We start from the raw sequence: 22,749 nt of genomic DNA on the forward strand, positions 1-22,749 counted from the left end.
CGGAATTATCCCACCAGAGAGGTGGGAGCTGGGGTATCTATATACCAGCTACCATCAGTCTTTGCATGAGGTATTAATTTTGGGCGCTTGCAGCTGGCCACATAGTCAAGCAAAGCAGGTTTTGGTGGCCAAAGGAAGCTATCAAGCAAAGAAATCCAGGAGCTGACAGTTGGAAAGCAGGCCAGCATGCTCTAAAGTCAGCAGGGTGAGGAATTATGGACAGGGCCCCAACAGCACCCTTTGGTGGAGTGTCTTAATATAAGCAGTAACTTCTGAGAAGTTTAACTCAAGTTCTTTGTTGTGTCTAGCACAGTGGCTAACACATCATAGGGGCTTAGTCAATATTTGTTGAAGGAAGGACAGAATAAGACATCAGTTAATGACTTTTTTCCAAAGCTTCACATATATGGTTTATGCTCTGTTTGATGTTGAATAGTTTCAACTTTTCTCAGGACACTATATAATATCAGCTCAGGCTTGGTGTCAGGCAGACCAAAGTTGAAATCCCCCTTCCATCACTGTCTAGCTGTGAGAGCTTGAGCAAGTTACTTCTCTTCTCTGAGCCTCAGTTACTCCATTTGTAAAATGCCTAGTACTGTTTCATAGTAACAAATGATATAAGATGGGAAGACTAAGTGATGTAAGGCTTGGTACGGTAACTGACACATGGTAAGTACTCAATGCTATTGTAATGACACAAGTCAGTTCTCTGACCTCAAATCCCACTTGTGCCACCAACTCTCCATATACCTTCAAGCAAGTCATTTGGCCTCTCCAGTGCAGGGCTCCCCCATCTCTAAAGTGGGAACAAAAAGTGCCCACTGCTCATTTCCCAGAGATCGAGATTCTAAGCAGATATCATGAGTATAAGTCACAGTTATTGAGCACTTTTCAGTTTACACAATCCTTTTATATACACTGTCTCATTTCTGAGCAGGAAAGATCCTGAACTTACAAATCGTTCTTTCAATATAGGACAGTGCTTCTCCATTTCTCCAAACGCCCTTAGTCTGATGTGTGTTTGGATTAGATGGTGGCCTGTGAGATGATCCAGAGACCTATAGCAGCTGCACAGAGGTACCTACCTAGAGGAAACTGGGTTTAACCCTTTAATGCGTGGCAAGGCAGTCAGAGTGGGCAGGAGAGTCAGTGTCCAGCAGGGACATCCCCACGTGGATCCTGAAGGTTTTTGTTCAGGACGGAGTATTTATAAAGATTCCTAATGAACCAAGAATAGAATTTATACCAGGAACCATTAAACCAAGAAAGTCACCTACCAGGGATGTGAGTAGACCTGATTGGAAGCAGCAGGCAAGGTGGGCCTCATGCACACCAAACATGAGGGAGATTCCTAAAACTTAGCCTGAGGCTGATTCCAAGAGAATGTGTGAGCACTAACTATGTGCTAGGTATATCAGAGGACGCAAAGATGAATGCCCTTTTATTATTCTTATTTCACGATTGATAAAACTGAGGCTTAGAAAAGATAAGTTATTTGCCTAGGCTACACAAAACTGAAGCCCAGGTCTGCCTGATGCTGACAAGAGGGTTGTAAAGCAATGCATAACACTGCTCTTCAAGAACATCATAACATTTTGATACCATTCAAAATTAACTACAATTAGATAAAAACAAAATAAAGAAAATCTAATTGATAATACGTATTTTTTAACTTTCAGCATCCTGAAGGAAAATTATTTTACAACAAAGCATCGAGAGTCACTAGACTGAGCACTTGAATCATGAATATACAAGAGAAGACAAAGTCATGGTCACTGCTCTCCCAGTGCTCTTACTCTAAGATATTATTAAGCCTTCCACAAGAATTCAGCCAAGTCAACAAGAGGAAATGTAAGTAATTAGCCCTATTTGTAATCACTTCCTTCATTGCATCTCAATGAGTTCACTTAGGGAGAATCTAAGAATCAAATAATAATTGCTAACTTACTATTCATTTACTGAGCACTTACTCTGTGTCAGGCACTGGGCTAAATGCCTCACTTAGGTTTTCACCTGTATTACTCACAACATCCTTCTGAGTTAGTTTCCCCTTTTATAGATGTGAAACTGAAGCTCAGAGAAGTTGAAGCACTTTTTCAAGGTCAATTTAAACCTGAAAAGTGGAAGAACTGAGATTCAAATCCTAACTGACTGATTCCAAGACTCATCCATGGTGCTCCCCTGTCTCCAGAGTCTTGAATCCTAGTGATGGAAAAGTACCCATTTTCATTTATACATTCCCCAGTACATGGGATAAATATGGGCTTTTAAGTATTGTAAACAACTTTTTTTCTAATGTACTTGAGCAAACTTAGTTCCTAGGAATTCTTGAGAATGGAGTTTAAGTTCCAAAACAAAACAAATCTTCCCAAAACGAGCCTGTTCATGATACAATTGTATAGAAAAGTAGCATATACAATTGCATACAATATATGATCCCAATTTCATAAATATTTTTTAAACTTTTAGTAAATATTTCTAAAATATACTTCCAAAAAAACATTATTTTCTTTTTGTTTTTGTTTTTGAGGAAGATTAGTCCTGAGCTAACTACTGCCAATCCTCCTCTTTTTGCTGAGGAAGACTGGCCCTGAGCTAACATCCGTGCCCATCTTCCTCTACTTCATATGTGGGACGCCTACCACAGCATGGCAAGCGGTGCCACGTCCACACCCAGGATCTGAACTGGTGAACCCCAGGCCACCAAGAAGTGGAAGGTGCGAACTTAACCACTGCACCACCGGGCCAGCCCCCAAAATATTATGTTTTATATGCGAGTTTATAATCCTGATACTTTTACTTAACCTTACTTCATGAGTATACAATTTCTATATTATTCAGCATGGGAAAAAAGTCTAGAAAGGACTACATTGAAAGTCAAAATGTGATCTATTTTTTCTTATCTAAAAGAATAAATGCCACAAGTATTATCAGGCAAAAAATGAACATTAATATGCTCATTCATCACGTATCAGGGACAGGGCTGGACTTTTTATAGCTGTCTCAACTGACACCCACAAGAAGTTTGTGACAGAGCTATTGTTTTGTCCATCTTATTAATAAGGAAGCAAGGTTCAGAGAAATTAAGTGACTGTTCCAGGGTCACACAATTGAAAAGTAGCAGAAGCAGGAATTCAACTCTTTCTTACTCCAGGCTGAGAGTTTTTTGCACTACAACACAACTCATCACACAAATTTATGTTGGCATCCATACACATCTCTGTGACAAGATTATTTACTGAGATATTAATTTATAGAATGTTCCTGATTTTACAGGAAACTGTAAGAAAAAAAGGCATTTTCTCCTCCACAGATCAAAACTGTGGCAGGTTGCCTTCCAAGACAGAAGGGATTCCCAGGGCAGAGGTGATCTACAAGCCAGGAAGACCCGGCTTACTGGAGGTGTGGATGCAGTGTGGTTTCCCGGGGAGGCTGCCAACCAGGCGCCCAGCACAGGTGTTTTGCCCAAAGATCCTGCTGCCTCAGCCTAACACACGGTGAGTGAGGCCGCCCATCTTTGAAATAAGGAATCCTGGGATTGCTCAGAGTATAACTTGAGAACCTCCAACCTAAAGAATTAAAATAATGGAACTGTCTCCCTCTTTGTCACGTCGGGGCTCAGACTAAACAGTAAGGAGTTTACTCAAACATAGGCACAAATTCGCCTCACCAAGGCCTGTAAGACATTGAACTCATTGGCTCCACACCAAGGAATTCATCCCCATGGGCAGGAACAGAGCCAGATACAAAACATGGTGAGTACTCCCGCAGTCCACTGCTTGTATTTCTTTCAAAAGCTTCTCCTGGGGCAATATGGCTGCCCTTTGGAAGGGCAAGACTTGACTACCTACCAGAATGGAGCCCATTCCGTGGAGCCTGTGGGCCATGTTGGACCCCACCCCCATGCTAACGGAAGCCATTTTTAGTCCCATCCGCTACTCTTCTAACTGTCGTCTTTACCATGGGCTTCACTTCAATCATTAGCAATAAATTAAAAATGCATAAAAGCCTGGGGGGAAAAAGTCTCCTTTTCATTTAAAACACTGAGATTTCACTGCTTGTGCTGTGGCTAATATCAGGCCACAAAGTGGCAAGGCAGTTCTCCAAGCTCATTCTGTTTCCAAGCTCGTTAAACTTTGGAATGGGGTTTGTCCTTTGTGTGTGCATGTGTTTTAAAGCTGTTTTATGACACATTGTCAGGAACTCAGGTACTGGGCCTCTTTAACTCCAGCTTTCAGCAGCTGCCTTTGCACTTCCCTTTCACATAATTAAACACCCTATGGTACTTAACAGAGTAATAAGTAGCACATCAATAAAGCAATAAATAATTGCATTCAGGAAAACTCCAGAGCCATCATCCATTAACCAGCAGCTGTGAGCAATAGTTTTGATTAATCAATAAGGTTACATAATAGGAAAGCAAAAGTCGGTCAAGGCCCGCGGAAGAATCAGCCAGATTTGGAAGGCATGAAGGAGTCTTACCTCTGAGGCTTCCTCCAGGGAGAAGATCAGTTGGAAGCTCTAGCCCAGAGGGGAACTGTAGCAGCAGGCAGCCCCACCTCTAGAAACTAGTTAAAAATGCTAGTTAAAAACAAAGAAGCAGCACAATTCGGCTGCCTACTGAGAAAATGGAGTGAGGGCCCCATGAAAGCAAAATGTTTCAACTTCAGAGAACAAATACTCGCAGATGAGCGGAGGAGCAAGGAGGAGGATCAAGATGGGTGGGAAACTCCATCAGTGTGTCCACAGTAAACTTCCTCAGGTGCCGGATGATAGGAGGTGATTCAGCTTCCTGCCGTGAGGGAGACCCTGTAGGAATGTTGTCAGTAGACCACAGCTCCATGGCCAAGGCCAGGACAGGGCTGAGGAGGTAATTTGGGTAACTGCTTACAGCCCTCAGAATCACCTATGGAGTTTCGTTTTACAATAGCTTGCCTGGGTCCCATGCCTGCAGATGGGAATCCAAGTCTCTGGAGGTGAGGCCCATGAATCTGTATTTTCTTTTTTTTTTTCTCATAAGAAAGATTCACACTGGGCTAACATCCATTGCCAATCTTTCTCTCCCTCTCTTTTTTTTTTTTGCTGGAGGAAGAGTAGCCCTGAGCTGACATCTGTGCCAGTCTACCTCTATTGTGTGTAGGTCACCACCACAGCATGGCTTGACAAGTGGTATAGGTCCACGCCCAGGATCCAAACCTGAGAACCCGGGCCACCCAAGCAGAGTGTACCAGACTTAACCACTACACCACCAGACTGGCCCCCAGGAACCTGTAGTTTCAGTGTACCCCCAAGTGGTTCTGCTGCACAGCCGACGTGGAGACCCTCTGGTTTGGAGACCTCCACGGACCTAGTAGTCTGGGTCAGCCTTGCCACATGGGCCATGAGGCTGCCAAGGTCCTTAGCTTACAATGTGAAACAGATCTCTGACATTCCAGTTTTGTAAACAAGACATGAGCTTATTTGTTTGCACCAACAGTCTCTAGTCTCTGAAGAGGCCCATGGTGCACAAAATCTGAGGGGCTTGTGTCCAGGCCTCTGTGGTGTAACATGTCCCCCAGTGATTCTGATGATGTTGAGAAGCATTCATTCATTCCACAAAATACTGAGGACCTACTAGGTGCCAGAGACTGTTCAAACACTGGGGATTCTTCAGGGATGAAAAGAAACAAAAAACCCTGCTCTCGGGGAGCTTCGTTCTAGTGGTTCCCCAGAGATATTCCTGGTGACTCAGTACGTGAGAGCGTGGGGACTGAGCCAATGAAACCTTGCACACCCCTAACCTTTTTAACAAGACAGCCATGCTTTCATTATGGAAATTTTAAAGCATACGTAAAAGTAGAGAAAGTAATATAATGAACCCCGTATACCTCTCACCTTGTTTCAACAACTGTCAGCTGATAGCCAATCTTCTTTCACACTCATTTTACCTTCACTGCCCAGATTATTTTGATGCAAATCCCGGAAATATTGTCAGCCTGTATCTTTAAGACGTAGATAATCTTAAAAAAATTAACAACATACCATGATCCTACCTAAAAAGTTGACATTAATTTTGTAACATCATTAAATTTACAGTCAGTGTTAGCATTCCCCCAATTGTCTCGTATTTTTTAAGTGTATGCATTCAAATCAGGGTCAAAATAAGGTCCATACAGTGAAATTAGTTGATATGTCTCTTAAGTCTCCTTTGCACTAAAGCATTCTCCACTGACGCCCTTGCCACCCCCCCTCTCATTTTGGGGGTGGAAGGTCTTGAAATTTGCTAGAACAACCATGTCATTTATTCTGTACAGTCTGGATTTTGCTGATTGCATCCCCATGGTATCATTTAATATGTTCCTTCTCTGTCCCATGTATTTCCTATAATGTGGTCATTATAGCCAGAGATTTGCTCCGAGTTGGTTTTGATTTTTTGGTGAGAGTATTTCAAAGGTCTATCAGGAGGCTTTTAATATCTAGTTGATGTTGAGCTCTTTGTGATATTAGCAGCATGTATGGTCATTGCCTAGATCCCTTATTTCATTAGGGATTCGTGAACTACTAAGAGAATTCTTCAGAGTCATTGCATTGGATCTCTTATTCAACTGGTGATATTCTAACTTAATAGCTTTATTTATCAGCTGAATACCTCTATGATGAAAATTTCTCATCAGCTTTCTGGTTACCCTGATGTACAGGAAAGGCAGGATAAATGATTGCTTTCCCTATTTATCAAGTTGATTGCTTAATATCGATCAAAGGTTTTTTGAAGTATCCTTATAAACCCATGGATTCAAACAACTTGAGGTGTTTTAATTCATTGCAGTTAATGTCTTTCTTGATCCTTGTCCAGTGGGCCTGGATTCATTGCAGTTAATGTCTTTCACATCTTTGTCCAGTGGGAGCTGACTCAGAATGACTCCTGAGTCCTTGTTATAAGACCCTTGTAATCTTTGACTTTTTCCTAGTATGTCAAGATGTTCTAGGTATTTCTTCTACCTTTTCTGCCCCAGATCTGGAATTAGTCATTTCTCCAAAGAGCTCTGGTTTATTTTTAGTGAGAAATGATATTTAAAGACCACGTCCTGCAGCCCCACTTTTATCTATTGTATTTATTGAGCTTTGGCATGAGAGCCCCATTGAATAAAAAGTTTTGCTACTTAAACATTTCTTTGAAAGTCACTTGTCTTTGGAAAAAAAATTAATAAAGGGTTAACATGGAATATATAAGGAGTTCCTAAAAATTAATTTAAAATACAAATAACTCAATAGAAATATAGGCAAAATATTTGAATAGGCAGATAAGAGAAAAGAAAATACAAATGTATAATAAACACAGAAAAATGTTCAACCTCTAATTATCAGGGAATTACAAACTGAATCCTTAATGAGGTAGGATTAGTTGAAGGCTAGTTGTCAGCCTTCAATTCAGCAAAAACGTAAAAATGTGAGAGTTACACTTTATGTGGTACCAGAAATAACAGAAATAGGCACTCTCATTCACCAATGTTTGGAATGGTAATTGACCCAACTTTTTTGGAAAGTAAAAATTTTTGATGTTTATAGGCTTTGACCTCGTAATCCCACTTCTAGGAATCCAGCCTGCAGAAATGAAAGCACGCATATTACATATACAGATTTTGTTGCAACATTGTTTAAAACAAAATTAGAAAAAAAGAAATTTAAATGTAAGGCAGTGGTTGAAATTATGGTACACACTCTAGAGTGTTATGCAACTGTTTTTTTAAATGTTATAAATTTATATCTACCAATATGTAAACATATCCACAGTATATCTTGGACTAAGATAGTATGTAAAATGATCCTATCTAATATATATATTTATATATACATATGTACATATGATGGATGGATGGATAGCTAGATGATGACAGCTAGATAGGTAGGTAGATAGATAGATAGAAAGACTCAGAAATAACTCAGAAAAGATTCACAGCAAAATGTTGAGTAGTTACCTTTGGTAGGTGGAATGAGATGGGAAAGTCATTGTTAATGCTTAATTTCATATTATTGTTAATAAAAAAGTAGTGATGATATAACAGTTTTAACTCTTTTTTTGGTTTTCAATATAACACCCTCCCCAATAAAAACTCCACAATGTTAGCACCAGTTGAAACAGTATCATTTATCAAAGAGCTTGACATGGATCAATTAAATTCCTTCTCCATAAACCCGTTATGGGTACTGATGGGAGAGCATTGTGAACCAGGGCAATTGCTACTTACTTCGCCCTTGGTATTTGCGCCATTACTTAACTTCTGTGCCGCAAAGCGTCTGTGATCTTAGGAAAATGAGATGTTCGTCAAGGCACCCCTTTCCTTGCACTGAGAAGCCTTCCTGTACTATTGCTTCTCTCTGCTCAGGTTTCTGAGAACCTGTTCCCCACAAAACTGTTGGCTCTGACAACTGCAGAAGCTTCGGAGGGTGGGCTGCTGTTGTTGCTGTACTGTAATCTGTAAATTGTTACTGGTTTCCTGGGACTTTCCCCATGACACACTGTCACTGATCCCCACAGACTAATCAAATGAGGTTTTTACCAAGGTGTTGTGGAAATTGTTAAGAAGAATATAAAATGTAATCAGAAGCATTAGAAGGGCTAGTGGCTGGCATTAAGGTTAATGCTCTCCATTAGGTATCCTGGCTTCCCCTCTAAGTCCCATAAATTTTCTGCAGGACAAGGTGGGTCCGTGGCTCATCATCCTCCTGGAATCTTTACAGAGCCCTTGATCGTCACTTATAAGGTTAATCTAACACCTAACCCAGCACCCCAAGGACGTGGATCAGGGTCACATTCTCAATATAGAGACCTCAACACTATATTCTAGGTTAAGCCACTTCCTGGAATCCCACAACAGCATTCCCAAATGTTGACACTCCTAACAATATTTGATCTCTTCCGTCTTGCAATTCCCAGATCAATAAGTCCTCAGATGTTTCTCTTTTGTCTTATCTTTAGTGTCATCATTTCACTTTCAGTCACCTCTCTGAGTTCCAACCCCAAGTCCATTTACAAAATACCAGCCACTTGCAAAATCAGACACTTCGATGCAATTCCAACTCCTTCCACAAGACCCCACAAGTTGCCTCCCGCTCCTAAAGGAAAGGCCATGAATTCATTCCTTTGACTTTATGGAGCCCCTACTATATTCCAGGTGCTGTCTCCATCCAAGGTCTTCAGTCTTGGAGAATATTGGGGCATTTTGGATCCAGAAGGAAACTAGATTACAAGTTGGTTCAGCCCTTTATTAAACACCTGAAGAAGAAGTTAGGTGTCCATGACTTGCAACATATCATAAAAATCATCTCAAAGATCATATCATAGCAGTCAGGGCTAGAAACCCACTAAAATGTGGTTCTCTTGACATAGTCTAAGCATACATTTTACTCCACCACATAAATTCAACTCCATCTCTAGTCTTTCCTTTGATTTAAACGTTTTGAGGTTTTCTCCATCCTTTTGGTCCATACGCACCTCCAATATTTCCTTCCTTTGTACAAGCATCCTCAAAATCCAACTTTTTCCCAGAAAAATTCTTTTTGGGCTCCTCATTCCTTTTATGATGAGATGGGTAAGGGTGACATCTAAACAAAGAGAAGTTGTGAGTTCTTGGGATGCCTTTCCTTTTGCATATCTGGAAAATAGCAAGTTCCTACTCATCCTTCACTACTCTCCTCAAGTATTACATCTCCTCTTAGCTTTCCCAGACACACTGTTTATCCTTCGCTGGGCAGAATTATTTTCCTGCATTTATGCTATAGTTATTTTTAACTTGTTGGTCTCTCCTGCTAGATTATGAATTCCCTGAGCCAGTGACCACATCTCACTCCTTTAGTCCTTCTGGGGCTCAGTACAGTGTCTGGCACATGAAAAGTGCTTGGTAAATGCTTGTAGAAATAAAATAGATATATTACATTGGTCCTAATGAACTTGTTATTTCTCTCAATGTTTATTTTTTATCTGTTTAATTTATAATCTCTTGATAGCACTGAATAGTTTCTGCTTTTAAATGCTACATGCCACCTAAATGTGGTCGGGGTTAAAAGTATTTATAATTATGCAATATCATCAAAGCCAGCCCTGGTGGTCTACTGGTTAAGATTCGGCACTCTTACCCACCGTGGCCAGGGTTCGTTTCCAATCAGGGGACCACATCACCCATTTGTCGGCTGTCATACCGTGGTGGCTGCATGTTGCTGTGATGCTGAAAGCTATGCCACCAGTATTTCAGATACCAGCGGGGTCACTCATGGTGGAGAGGCTTCAGCAGAACTTCCAGACTAAGACAGACTAGGAATAAGGACCTGGCCACCCGCTTCTGGAAAGTTGGTCCGTGAAAACCCTATGAACAGCTGCAGAACATTGCCTGACATAGCACCAGGAGGTGAGAGGATGGCACAAAAAGACCAGGTAGTTTTCTGCTCTGCTGTACACAGGGTCACTAGGAGTCGGAATCAACTGGACAATGTAATAGTAAAAACATATATTATCAAAGAATGGGGTGTTTAATATTTTCAGAGTCTTCTTTTCAGCAATATTTCCTTATTTTAATCAATTGTTGATAACCCTTATAAAGAGCATTATAGACTTCCCTGCTTTCTTGAACAGAATACAAGGATTGTAATGTATTGTTTTCCTCATGAGTTTGGCAACTTCACACACACCAATTATTGTCCTCGGATATCTTACAATGAAGCCCTGGGGGCCTAGTAAGGCAAGTAGAGTTGTTGGCCCCCATACCAAAGACCCTAAAGTTTCTGTGTTTTTAGTGCTTGAGTTTTGTTTAGGAGCTCTATTTCCTTATTCAAAGTTTAATTGTCACCCTGTTAGCATCAAAAAGTGAGACCTGCCTCTCCTTATTCATATTGTGCTTGCAATAAGTCATTGTTGAGTTTGACCAATTGGTTAAAAAGCAAGGGCCTTTTGACAGCTGCTCAGAGCTTGTTCCTGCTGTCCAAGTAGGAGGGGCATTACTGACGTGAGAACAGCCAGTCAGCAACAGTGCAGGGAAAATATTATATAAGTATTGAGTGCAAGTCTTATGAGAAGAGAAGAATTAAGGAGATATGAGAGAACAGGGACATTCTGCAGGATTCCAAGAGGAAAAACAGGGAGCGCCAGCAAATGAACTACACAAATTTTCACTCACTGAATTCCTACCTCCCCCCATTTCCCAGTTCTTACACCGTGGCAGACATCACTAAGTCATCTTGTCTTTCTTTCCCATTGGATAAAGGCTTACAACCTTTCTGAGCATTGATCTCCAGAAAGCCACTATCAGTTAAAGATGGCTTTAGAGACTATACCTATTTGATCTTCCAGAACAAGGATTATACTTCAGGAAGACACACTTCAACTACAGAAGGGAAAAGTTTTGAATAGTCAATCTAGTAAGTAGTTCCGCTTCAATAAACAAAAGAACTACCATTTACTGGGTATTTGCCATGTGCCAGGCAATGTTACAACCTGTTCATATATCATTTAAAGCTCTCAATCAGTCCATAACATAAGCAAAATTATTTACCCCACTTCACAGATGAGGAACCTAAGGCCACTAAGTTATAGAACTTCCTCAGGGCACAGAGTTAGTAAGTAGTGACGCTGGGATTTGAACCTAGGATCTGGCCTCCACAACGTCCATGGTCTCAAAGCCTCTGCTATACCTCTTGTCCATGGAGGTGCATTTGCCATCACTGAAAATCTTCAAACACAGACTGAACTTGGCAGAGATATTGTAGAAGGGACTCAAGTATCATATAGATTTAAACCAAATGGCCATTTAAATCCGTTCCAATTCTGATGGCCTTACATTTCCATTTGTTCCTTGCTGATAGAATTACTTATATAAGACAAGTCTCGTGAATCCCAAACATCAATACACAGTTTCAGAGGTTTCTGTGTGTTTGTATTTTTAAGATAATACATAGGAGGACATTGTTATGATGTTTTTCTAAGAGAAATCGATATTCATCGAATTCTTTTACTAGGGAAATATCATGAGTTAAAACAGATAAATGAACTGAGAGCCAGAGTTGAATATTCTCTAAAGCTTGCTGGGTTGGGGTATAACCACAGAAAGTTAAAGTTGGGTTGCAAAAGACCTTAGAATCCTTAGGTGTTGTCCAGCATGTTTCTCGCTTTTCTGAGACATATACTTATTCAGTGCCTGTAATGACCAGGCTCAATGCTGGACCCTGGAGATGCTGTGGAGGTTCATACAGAGGTGACTTTGCCTCAGAAAGCTGCAGTCTGTTGGAGGCAGCTCATTCCGTATCAGGACAGCTCAAAGTGTGAGCTCAGGAACGTTATGAGCCCTGGCCTCCCCTTTGAGGAGTCTTCAAAATGTATCTACTGTCTCATCTACGTGGTCACACATCATCTACTAGAAGTTATCTGTAATGTCTCCTTTGGGTCTTATTTTTGAGGGCCAAGTACTCTCAATGTGACAGTCATCTCTCATATGATGTAGTTTCTGGGCTATCTGCCATCCAGAAAGCCCTACCCTGGATCCATGTTACTAAATGGATTTGAGACTACCATACTCCAATTGCATTTTGACCAATAAGGAGGATGTTAGGCCTGCCTTCTCCTTCCTTAGTTTTTCCTACTTTTTTTTATTGACCCAAGAAAAGAACAGGCAACATAGTAGGTAACATCCTAGTAGTAAAAACTACTATCTATTAAGCACTTACCAAGTGCCAGGCATTATGTTAAGAACTTTCTTTGCATTCACTCATTCATTTTCGATTATTTTTCTACTTTAAATATGAGGAAACAGGTTCTGAGAGGTTGTGACTTGCTCAAAGCTACATTGCTAGTAAGTACTGAAACTGGGATTCAGAACCCAAAATCAAAATTTGCTATCGCCGGAGGTCAAGATCTTAGTATCTGAATCAAATGCCACCAATCAGAGATCACACCTCCTCTGTCCTGACATTTGAAAAGAGGAAAACTTCCATGGTTAACTGTTAAGGGCCTTACACACCCTGCAATGCTCTCTTTCCCTTCCTAAACCTCCGTGTACCCAAGCAGTGAACAAAGCTTATTCTCTCACTTATTCACTTCATAAATACTTACCAAGTAAATGCTGTGTAGTAGACACCATTCTAGATTCTGGGGACCAAGTGATTAACAGGACAGATCAGGTTGATACTCTCAAAGACCTACAGAGATACACAATAAATAAACAAATAAATACATAGTAATGCTTTTTGGTGGTGATAAGTGCTCTAGGTAAAAGTAAAGCAGAGTAGAGATAGAGGTATTTTAAAATATATCCAGGATTTTGGTTTTTTTGGGTAGGGTGAGGCCAACACATCAGGAGCCATTGAAAAGATAGTTTGTTCCTCACAGTTCCCATGAGAAGGGGGGACACTATGCCATGCAGGGCCACATGAGGAAGCACCAGGGTCAAGAGGCAGAAGGAGTGAGGGGAAAGAGTGGGCAAAAGCCTTTATTATGGTTTTAGCGGGAAGGGATGAGTAAGGTAGAGTAAGCCGCTGAGCAGGTTTAGGATTAGATAGTTGGAATAATTTCAGTGGGCTCTGGGCCATTGGGGTGACCTCTAGTACCTGGCCAAGGGGAGATTTAGGGCAGAGGGATGGTGTTGGGGACTATAGGAGCTTGATGAGAGGAGGCAGGGGGGATTGACTCAGCTTTGATCGGTTTGCATATCCCAGGCATGCTCATGCTAAAGGCAGTTGTTGGTTATCTCTGCAAATTAGCCAACTTTGGGAGGGGAGTCCCTCCCCAGGTCCACAAGGCCTCAAGATGTCAAAGTCTCTTAAAATATAGAAAATAAAAAACATGATTAATACAGTTGGGATTTTGAGAAAGACAATACTCTGTAGACTAGCCAGGGAAGAAGTAGGAATTGAGCAGAGGCCTACAGAAGGTAAGGTCTGGGAGGAGCCTCAGACAAAAAGAAAAGGAAATGCCAAAGCCTGAAGGAGAACAAGCCTGGGGCTTGAGGAGCAGCAAGAGGGCACCCCGTGGTGGGGTGTATAGGGGTGAGGGTGGGAGGAGCCAGACCACTCAGAACACTAGGTCATGACAGAGAGTTTGAGCTGTCTTCTGAATGTACAGGGAAGCCATTGGAGCAAATTGTTGGTTTGTTTGTCTGCATGTTGACTTCTTATTATAGAAAATTTCAAACATTTACAAAACTAGAGAAAAGAGTATAGGAAATCCTCATATTCTCATCACCCAACCGCAACAATTGTCAACTCAGATGGCCTAATTCCATCTAAACCTACATCCCAAACCCTGTATAGTATATAGAAAGAAATCCTCTACATCACATCATTTTATATATAAAGGTTGCAGCATATATCTCTAAAAGAGAACTCCCCTTTATTTTTTTTTTTTTTTTTTTGGTGAGGAAGATTGTCCCTGAGCTAACATCTGTGCCAATCTTCCTCTATTTTGTATGTGGGTCACCACCACAGCATGGCTTGATGAGTGGTGTGTAGGTCCTCACCGGGGATCCAAACCCATGAACCCCAGGCCACTGAAGTGGAGCACACCAAACTTAACCACTATGCCACTGGGCCAGCCCTGAGAACTCCTTTTTTAAAAAGCATGACTATAATATCATAATCATACCTTAAAAATAAATAAATAAAAATAATTCCTTGATATCAGCAAACATTCAGTAGTGTTTCCCCCCCTCCAAATTTTTATTTATATAGGATTCAACTAAAGTCTATCTCTTAAGCCTCTTTTAATTTATAGGGTTCTCCTCCCTACCCCACCCACCCACCTCCCCTACTGCCACTAAGGATGACCAACCGTCCCAGTTTTCATGCTAAGATCAGGAAAGACCTGGGCAAACAGGTACAAGCTGGCCTCTGCTTTCCTCCACCCTTTGCTATTTATGTGTTGAAATAGCCAAGCTATTCATCCTGCAGCATTTTCCAGTCTGGATTGTGCCGAGTGCATTCCCATTGTGTCATTTATGATGTACCTCTATCCCTTGTATTTCTTGTAAATTGGCAATTAGATCTAGAAGCTAGATCAGATCTGGGTTTAATATTTTGTCAAGAAAACTTCATAAGCAGTCCTGTGTACGTCCATACATGATGTCAAGTTGTCTCTTTTTTTGTCTGAAATTAGCAGTCATTAATGATTGTTGTCTAGAAATATTTTTTTACCAGGCGGTTTTTAAATGGTGGTTTTCTAATTGAGTCTTTGTTTATTAGTAGAAATGCTTTTATAAGGAGAAAATTTTTCTCATCCAGTCTTGGTTATCCTAAGATACAGTCAGTGGAGGATTCTGAGAGGGCAGTGACAAACAATGTCTTTAGATGTTTTTTCTAAACATCACCCAGGCCACTGTGTGAACAGCAGACTGTCAGAAGTTAAGACTAGAACTGAGAAAACTGTGAAGAGACTAACCCAGCGTTCTAGGAAAGAGACAATAATGGCTTAAACTACTGTAGAATCCATGGAGATGAGAAAAAGTGATCAGATTCAGGATGGAGAGCCAATGCTGATGGGTTGGATATGGAGTGTGAAGGAAAGAGGGGAGACACGAATGACTCCAAGGTTCTGAGTAACCGAGTGGGTGATGGTGACATTTACTGAGATGGGGAGAAGTTGAGGAGAAACAGATTTGAGCTTAGAAAAGACAGAAAATAAGACGGTGAAACAAAATCTTGATGTCCAAATTGCATCAAGAGATTTGAAACTATTCCAGAGGATCTTAATAATCTCGAACTCAAGAGATGCCTAGGCCACTAAAAATGTGAGTTGTTTTTTTTAAAATTTATGATTCCTGCATCAAATAAGTTGACTCTTCTAAATACTTAGAAGGTGCTCTTTTTCCAGCCTATCACCAAGGCTACACCACCAATGCTGTCTATGAGAGCTATGACTGTCAGGACTCCAAAATGCCCATGTGAACCCATGATGGGGGGACATGGGATCCAAATTAAAACATACGCCACATTCACACATCTCCATTACAGCAAATCAACTTAGAGTGTCAGCTCACATTTCACAGAAGCCAAGAGCAGCAACTTTTCTTCATGTTGATGAGACTGTCCCTTCCAGGGCCACTGTCGATGGTGGCGCGATTACGACTCTAGGGAGGGCCATTCATGCTGCGATGTATGTTCTTCCTCCTCAAGAAAATCTCACTTCAGGAAAATCCTGAAGAGAAAGAACGGCGACTCACCTAGGTGGAGGTGGTGTCTGTTCTCTCGGCAACCAGAGAAGCCCTGAGCAACTCCTCTTCCTGCGGGTTACTCTGCCTAGAACACCTGCCTTTAGTTGCACTTTTGTGGGCGTGCTTCTCAAAAATGAAATACTACTACTCATATATTCATAAACTAAAAAACGCCCTTCATACAGGGCTCATCTAAAGCTGTTCCTCTCCTCCCCTGTTGTTCAATGTCACGTGACCTTTTGAACTTTGCAATCTCTGGTGCAGTAAACCAAATGTGAGATGTAGGCCAGCAGATATCAGTGGGGAAGAGGAAAAGAAGCAAACCCACTCCTCCTCCAGGCTTCTCAGTAGGAAAATGCGATACGCTCTATATTTGTTGGTGTGGGGAGGGATGTGGGTGAGTACATTCATAAATTTATTTGTAAATTTATTCACACTGAAAGAGCCTACAAGTGTTCCATCATGGAGTGGGAGGCCATCTTGGGGAGAGCAAGTGGTACTGAGCTGTAAAATATCACAAGACAAATGTAATAACAGCTCAGAGATGGATAAAATTTTACCCTAAGGAAGCCTTTTTGCATCATCTCTTGAATCCTGCAGCAACCTCGAGAGTTAGGCAGGGCAGGTAGTATTCATCCCATTCTAGAAATGACAAAACTGAGGTTTGGAGAACATAAGTGATTTGCTCACAGTCCCACAGCTTATAAACCACAGAGCAAAGCTTCACAACCGTCTTCGGATCTCAAGGCCTTTGGGTTTTCTGGGCCTATTGCTTAACCAATAGCAAGTGGTGGACTTCAGGCTTTAGTGGGGTGGGTACTTCAGGCATTAGTCTTTCCCAGCGCCCCTCTTCATAAGCCGTGGTGTGAATGACCATTCTCGCCACCAATGCATTAGGCCAAAAGGGGACACTCGCCCATACCCTGGACTTCAGCCCCAAACCTAGCTGCCCGTCTTCACTGGGAGCCTCTTTCCTGGAAGATCAATGAACATGAGAAATGATTGTTTTCATTTTCTTTTATAATGTACTATTTATTTTCTTCTAATTTTAAGAAGTATAACAAGTTCATTGTTTCTAAAAATGAAGAATGCAGAAATGCTCCCTCATTTCAGAGATAAAAGTGATTAACATTGTGCTATAAATCATCTGGAATTATATAATACAGATGTTTCCTTAACTACTCTACATACATTGGGATCATAATGCTATTCCATTTTATAGCCTGCTTTTTTTTCACTCTATATATCATGCACATAGTCCCAACCATTAAATATTTTATAAAAACATTACTTTGGACTTCTGCACAGTAAGTTTAGCCTACCATATGGAAGCACCAGTATGTATTCAACCATTTCCTTTTTGATCGACTCGTCCAATTTCCGTTGTTCGCTTTTCCTTTTACCTTTTACCATAAAGGAACAGGTTCATATGCACCCACACATTTGTCGTACACTTGACTTGACTCCTCCCTATCCCTGATTCCATACATCTGACCAATCACTGAGTCTTGCTGCCTTAACTCCTCCCCTCTTTCCCTCTGCCTCTTCCCCCTTCCATACCTACTACCAGAGCCCCAATCCAGGCTCTCCTACATCTCTCTTCTGGACCGGTGCAATAGCATCTTCCCTGGGCTCCCTAAAGTCCAGCTGGGCCCACCCATATCCATTTGCCAACTCCAGCCAGAGTAATCTTTCAGAAACTCCAACTGGATTGTGTCACTCCCCTGCTTTTAAGCCATTCAGTGGCCTCTCATAACCTAAGGATACTGCTCAGTCTCCATTACGTGGAGCATAGGACCCTTGATGATCAGACCCCTCTGAGCGTGTTGTCAGCCTCATCTCTTATCATTCTCAGCCTCCAACTTTACAAACCAGTTATAGCAATGGCCCCCAGGCCCTGAAACTGCCCTCAGCAGTTACACTGTGCATTTTCCAGCTCTGCCACCTCTACCCATGCTGTTCTTCTGCCCAGAAAAAGCTCTTTCCTCACTTCATTTCTTCACCTGGATAGCTCTTTTAATTGTTCAAAACTCTGATCAGGAACTTTTCCTTGGGGAAATTTTCCCTTAATGCCTCCCCTCATCTCTTCATTACCCCCAAGGCTGTGTTAGGAGCCCCTCTCTGGTGCTCCCACAGGCTCCTGAGCACACATCTATCAAATACTTTGCACACTGTGTTGAAATGACATACACACCTGCATCCCCTGCTAGACGGTAAGAAAATCCAATGCAGAGGCCAATTCTTTTTTAAATTTCAGTACCCATAGGCCTCTACATAATACTTGGCACATCATAGATGCTGAAGAAATGTTTAGTGAACTCAGCTAATTTATTCCAAATAAATAAAGTCCTGCGTGTGCTTAATCTCAAACTTGTCCTACATTGCTTCTGTCTCATTTCTTGAGATTTACTTAATTTGATCATCTATTTTTGAAGGTTTACTGATTATCTACATGCTGTGCATTTTCACATATATAATTTCACTTAATCTTCTCACAAACTGGTTGTAGTAGATTGCTGGTATTTTTACCTCCTTCTAGCATTCACTCTTCCTTCTTCTCGTAACCTTACTCCAGAACCAGGTGATCTGGGTAGAGCGAGGGGTTCTAACAGTACCCAGCAGTGGATTAGGTATATATGACCAAGATTAAAGCCAAATACATATTACATTGCCCTGACTGCAGTGATTGCTTCAGCGATGGGCACATGACCAAATGAGCCAATGAGAGGCAAAGAAATGTGTCTTTGGGTTGCTAAGATAGATGTACATCTTCTTCTCCAGAAAATGTACTACCAGAATTGCCACAGCCGTCTTGCCCCACCTGAGCCTCCAAATGATGCCAACGAAAAGGAAAGCAGAGCCCAGAGAGGGGAGATGTGAGTTGTGATGACGTTGGATAAACTCTAGACTAAGCTGGGCTTGAAGCCACTCCTGTGATCTGAACTTATCATTTACATGAGCAAATCAATTCTTTTATTTACTTGAGTCAGCTGGAATTAGGTTTTCTATAACTTGCAAACCAGAAGAGTCTTAATCCATATGCCTATAAAGGAAGTGTTGTTGGAAAAAATTTTTGTAAATTAAGACGGCAAAACATCATGTTAGGCAAATTAAAGCTCATAAATAGCGCAGCTAAGATTTGAATAGGGGTTTTCCTAACTCTATACTTTGCTGTCCTCAGTCGTGAGATTAAAAATCTGGCGCAATGTAGATAAGGGAAAACACACACACACACTCTATACTTTACAATGGGATTCTAAATGACCTCTGTGGGTCATTCAGGTCCTCTCTCCCATCAAGATAAACGATTACACTAGACAACTTTGAAGGTCTCCCTCACACAATACAGAGCAGAATTCCTAAAAATGTGAGCACCCATTGCTTTTTATTAGTCAAGTTTTATTTATAGATATATTCTTTATTCAAAGGGATTTTATCATGATCCTTCTACAAAGTGAAGAATCTTAATTTTGAAAAGCAAATTAGTGCCCTCATTTATATCTGGGCATTGGTCAGTCAGGGTTGCTTAAAAATGTCTGTTTTACAATTTAAAGAGAGAGGAAATGCTGACATCAGGCAGATCATGTGTAAAAGACAGAGTGCTTCCTACCCTCTGTTTCAAACGTTTGGACAAATAGATCATTCAAAATGTCCAAAATGCTTCCAAGGATCTCTTAGGGTAGAGATGCTCAACTGTGTCGGGAAAACCCAACAAAACCTTCTCATTGGAACAATTGACTTATCTAGTAGGCATTCATTAAAAAAAAAAATTTTAAGCACCTATTAAATTCCAAGGACTGTGCTGGGAACTTAAATACAATATTAAGCAAAAATAAGAGAACTTGTTCCCTTGGTGCTTACAGCATAAAAAGTCTTCTCTGTGCTGTGCTAGAAACTGGGTATACAGAGATAAATAAAACAGACATCATCTCTGCACTCACAGAGCTTGACCTAGGACAATATCTCTAAATTATTTCTCTGTGTCATTAGAAAAACTCTTGAACACACATCCCTAACAAATGTATATTTACTTGTTTATAAATTTTATGCTTGCCCTACATTCAAATATGTGTAGTATGAAGTATACACACCAAAAGAAAAGCAGAAAGCAAAAAAGATGAGACGAAAATTTGACATAAAGTATTGCAATATTTCCTTCCCACACTCCTCTTTGGTGACCACTGGTCTACTGGGCTGGGCTTCCGCTGTCCAAGCTTTGGCCTAACCTGAATCGCAGCTCTTGAATCCATGCTTAGCTGCCATCACTGATTCTGTCCAGGATTCACAGACACCTAAAACCACTCTTGAAACGAGGGCAACTATAGTCAAGTCAGTTGTTTAACGGATTGAGTTTTGAACCATTTGCTTTGGCATTGTGTAGACACACTGCTTGAGTGAATATTCCTCACAAAATATCTCACTTACACACCAAGAATAGCTGGTTTATTGACCAACGCCGGAAAACTCAAGGACCAAGGAAAACCTCCAGTGCATTCTCTCCAGAAATACATTACCTGGACAAGGCTGGCTGCACACTCCAACCAGGCCTTCAATTATGAAGCATCGGTATTCTAGTCATCCTCTAGTCCCAGGGCTAAATTGTGCAGTCCATGAACTACAATAAAATGGTGTTTCCTTACACCAGTTTCTACTCATATTCCTGCAAATTAATTCAACTAGCATTTATTGAGTGCCAACCTTGAACAAGACACAACAAATAGGAATTTATTTTTGCCGGATGACTTGAGCCAACATACATATGTGGGTTAAGAGACTCAGTTACATACAGAGGCCCCACTTTAAGAAAATTATTTCACAGAAAATGATTGGTAAGTGGAGTTAGCATGCCCATCCCCAGGTATCATTGTGAGCATACATTAGCAACCAACGGCATGCTTCCTGCCCGCATATGCTAATGAAAAATGATTGCTTGCCTTTCTAAAACCAAACCAATTACTCTTGTTTTTGTTGAATGGAAATTCAGTCTGTGTTTATTGACAGAAGAACTAAGTCAGTCTCATTTGGAACCCGAGCGTCAACGTGGATCCTGTCACTTTGCTGACAGGAAGTGTAACCCAGATAGCTTATTTGATAAAACAGGGCTATTTTGGCTTTGAAACAAAAAACTACACTCTTGCGACTTCAGAGCGAATGAACCACGTGCCCCCACCTCCATCTCTCTCTTTCGCTGGCGTCTGTCCGAACGCAGCACATAAGGAGCAACACTTTACATAACCAGCGGTATCTGCTCTGAGCTGGTATACAGACGCCTACCTGATTGAACATCACCGTTTCAGAACTGCTGCCTAATCACATTTTTTCTGGCTGTGTGAACAAAATAATGTTTCTTTAATTACGTGAACTCTTTATTTTTGATATTTTAATGACATTTTAGAAGATAGAATGGCCGCTTCTCCTAGATGGGGTGGTATTAATCAGGTGTGACAGCTAGTTATTTGATACATTTTTAAATCCCACTTGTATTTTCACACCAATAATCTGGGACTTGATTTCTCAGTCCTGGGTCTGTAATGTCACTTGTGTTTCTGCCCGTAATGAGCAAAATAATTGAACCAAATTAGTACTATCTATAATTCAGTGCTAGCTTAGAGGCCTTATTTTATTTTTTTAAATGAAATTAAAAAGCATTTTCCCCTCAGGATAAATGTTAATAAATAAAGGTCTTGGAGCTCTATATTTTTTATCGTGTGTGGAGCCAAAATACTTTTTCCCCTGGGCCTGCACCCAGGGGCCAGGCTATCCACAGGGCGGGCCATTTCTTCACTGAGCGTGTGTGCTGTGCTGGGGAGTGGCTCAGACACACGTCAGGGCTAAGGTACCTGGGTCAGGATGCTGGGGACCATTTAATGCATCTTCGATTCTGTTTGGGGATCACAGAGTATTAGCATTGAGTACGACCTGGGCATATGTTTGTCCTAAGTGCTGTAATTGTTAATTTGTTTGTCTCCCTGGTCCGCTGAACTGAGAGGCCCCTGAGGACAGCATGAGCTGCCTATGCTTCATTGGACTTCGTAGCCTCGGCGCCTGGCATCGTGTTAGAGACACCTGCCAAGAGGCCACACCACAAGTAAGTGTTTTTGTGACATGCAAAGTATAAATATTGCTCAGTCCTCTCATTTTACAGAGACAGATCATGAGGCCCAGAGTAGACTTGATCAAAGTCACAAAGCTTGAATTCCCTTCTCAAATCCCAGCCAGGTTTCCATCTACTATCCCGGCCTTGTCTCTAAAGCTGAGGGTCCAAACATCCAGTTAATAGTAAGACCTACAGAGCAGTGCTGCTTGAACTTTCATGTGCACGTGAGCCCCTTAGGGAGCTTGTTAAAATGCAGATTCTGATTCAGTAGATCCAAGGTGAGGCCCGACATTCTGCCCGTCTAACAAGCTCCAGGTGATGCTGGGACTGTTTGTCTGTGGACATTTGGAGTATTGATGCCAGACAGCAGAGTGATTAATCCTGCTGGCTCTGGAGTCACACTGACAGGGTTCAAATCCTGGTTCTGGTGCTTTTGCATGTTACTCTATGCCAAGAACAACACTGCTACTGTATGCCAGGATCTTC

This window comes from Equus przewalskii, chromosome 1 (assembly GCF_037783145.1).
Source record: "Equus przewalskii isolate Varuska chromosome 1, EquPr2, whole genome shotgun sequence".
NCBI lineage: Eukaryota > Metazoa > Chordata > Mammalia > Perissodactyla > Equidae > Equus > Equus przewalskii.